Source organism: Cupressus sempervirens, chromosome 9, assembly GCF_028749045.1.
Source record: "Cupressus sempervirens isolate cs-2001-9-10 chromosome 9, ASM2874904v1, whole genome shotgun sequence".
Taxonomy (NCBI): domain Eukaryota; kingdom Viridiplantae; phylum Streptophyta; class Pinopsida; order Cupressales; family Cupressaceae; genus Cupressus; species Cupressus sempervirens.
The window spans coordinates 220,360,361-220,363,428 of record NC_143126.1 but is presented as its reverse complement, the minus strand read 5'-3'; positions in this window follow the sequence as shown (position 1 = coordinate 220,363,428).

The window sequence follows — 3,068 nt, the reverse complement described above, 5'->3', positions numbered from 1 at the left end:
CTTAATGTATAAATAACACAATTTGTTTCAATAAAACAAGTCAATAAAATATATTTTCACCATGCATCATGAATAAAATTATTGTTAGCTTCCACTAATCTAATCAGACATAGTGGGGTCATTTTTTGTTTCATTCAAGATCTGTTCTTAATAGCCATTAAGAAAAAGGGGTTTTTTTATTTTATTAAATTTGTTTACAAAGAGATATATAAAGAAAATAGAAGATGATAAACCAGAAGCAAACAACTAACAAATAGCAATCAAATGGGTCAATTACCTCAAGTTATTGTCAAAATCTAATTACTTTAAAAGCTCAAGAACTTGCCATTAACTCTAACAGTTATTAAAAAAATTATAACATGTAATTTCCAGTTGGTTTCTTTAATTTCATATAAAACTAATTTTGAAGAAATTCTCATTAAAAGGTATCCATAAATATATACATAAAAAACAACAACAGGTAGTAAACCCGTAATAGACTAAAAAAACTATCAGCAAACAAATAAAATGGATCGAGTTCTTTTAATTACTGTGAAAAGCTATTTCTTTAGGCCTTTAATTCTAAAATGGGAACATTTATTGGGTTGTACCTTGTAACCTTGTTTTTGGTTATAGATGGAAGAGTTCTTTTGATTGGCCACTAGGTGGCTCTTTAGGAGATCGGTTGGAACTATCTCAGATATTGGCCTCTAGGGAGTGCAACTCTCTGCAGGACCCTGATTATTTGGCTTGGGGAGGTGCTTCTTCTAGTAAGTACTTTGTTTCTTCAGGGTACCTTGCATTGACAAAGCAACTTTTTGGTGAGGTGGAGGTCTCTTGGTGGAAGAAAGTTTGGAATAGATTTTCATGGCCTAAGTGTAACTTTTTCATCAAGATTCTGGTTTACAATCATTGTCTTACTTGGGAGAATCTCTGCAAGAAAGGCTTCTAGGGGCCTTCCATCTATGTTTTATGCTGCAAAAGTGAAGAGACTATTTCTCACCTTTTTTTCTAGTGCCCCTTTGCCAAACAAATTTGGCACTTCTGGTGGAGTGTGTGGGGATGCACATGCTGGCATGTTTCCTCTCTGTCTAAATTCTGGGACCATTTGGGTTATACCTCTTCCAAGACTTTTTTTCTTTAGGTTGCGTGGACTATTGGCCTTTTTTTTATATTATGGCATGTTTTTGTTGAGAGGAATTAGAGGATCTTTCATGATGTGCAGCTTGAGATTAGGCACCTATGGGGGAAAATTGTTAATTCTCTTCATGAAACACTCCTAGCTAAATGTGACATTGGTGGAGGTTTGGATCCTAGAGATGTTTTAGCACTCCCTCGGTCTCCCATAACTACTTTGGGAATAGAGTTAGGCAACACTCTCAATGTGTTAATCATGAGGGGCATTGGTCTCCTCCTGAGGCGAGCATTCTTAAAATCAACATTAATGGCTCTTCTCAAGGAAATCCTGGTCCAACTGGTGTTGGGGGAGTTGGACATGATAGATCTGGTGATATTTGATTTCTATTTTCTATATACAAGGGCCACCATACTAATAACCTCATGGAAGCCTTGGATATCTTGGTTGCAATGGAATAGTGCTGTCAACATGGATGGAAAAGAATCATTTGTGAGACTCATTTGCAAGTGGTTGTGAATTTATTGAATAGTCAGAACCTTGTGCATGTGGATTAACATTTGGTACTAGTTATTTAGCAGATCATTCAGTTATGCATTTCTCTAGATTCTATGTCTTTTATGCATATCCCTCAAGAGTGGAATGGTGTAGCTGATTGTTTGGCTAAATGGGCCTCTAAGCATGGATCGGATTGGAACATTATTGATCATACGATGCTTAGATGCTAGTTCAATTTGTGGACCAGGATAAAGCTTTGTAGTTCTCTTTGCTTTTTCTATTGTTCTGCTCTCTTTGGTATTCATTAAATGTTTTACCCCTCTTTTAGTTTTACCTTGTAAAAAAAAGTTTGTTCACTTTCAATCAAATCTGCCAAACAATTTGGCCAATATAATGATGTGTTCTGAACTATAAATACGGTATATCATGCCTAAATGTCATGGTGAGCTGCTAAAATAATTCTCCTTCAAAAGACTATCGCTTATTGACCCTTTGATTATGTACAATTTGTTACCCTTATATAGTAAACTTCATTTTATAAAAACGTCAGCTCAAAAGCCTCTAGCTCTGATCATAGGATTGTTGCACACTTTATATGTATGTTAGAAATCTGCTTCATCATATATCTCTTTTTAACTAGTAAATATAATAGTGTTAGTCTAAATTATATGCAATAATCAATTACTCGTACTTAATGCATCTTAAATCTTATTTTTTGTCCACATTTATGCTTCAATACAAATTTTAAGATTTTAAGATGCTCCACTTGTTTAGCATGCCTCTAATTCAACATATTTTGATTTTTAATGAATTGCAAATTATGGTTTTCTTATAAATAATGAACACCTTATGAAGAAAAATATGTCTTTATTTCTAAAATGGTTGAACTATAATACATAAAAATAAAGATCATAAGACAAATATTTCTTCTTAGTGTCATTCAATTTATCACTAATATATGCCATTAAATTTATTCCCTTACTACCAATTCACAAGCATCACAGTTAACTTGAAATACTTTGGTAAAGTTAGGAAATGTACTTATAGAGGCTTCTTATTCACCTTTTTCTTAAGAAAACTAGAATTTTCTTTAACCTCTTATGTCCATTTGAAATGTCTTTTAGTTTGCTTAATCATTTCAAGTATGGAAGCAACTACATGACCTAGGTTTTTGATGAACAAAACTTATTACCTCCATTGCACTCATTAGTGTTGGCTAATCAATAATGGACTGAGTCTTCTTTGTGACCATCTTTAACCTATTATTGGAAAATATAAAGTCCCAAAAAAACAACTGAATCCACAAAAAGACACTCTTTTTCAAATTAATTTGCAACTTTTTTCATGTAGCAACCTCAAATGTTCCAAATGCTCTTCCTTGGATTTTCTAAACACCAAAACTTCTTCAAGATATATAATAAAAAATGTTTTCTTGGAATGGTTTCAAAACTTTATT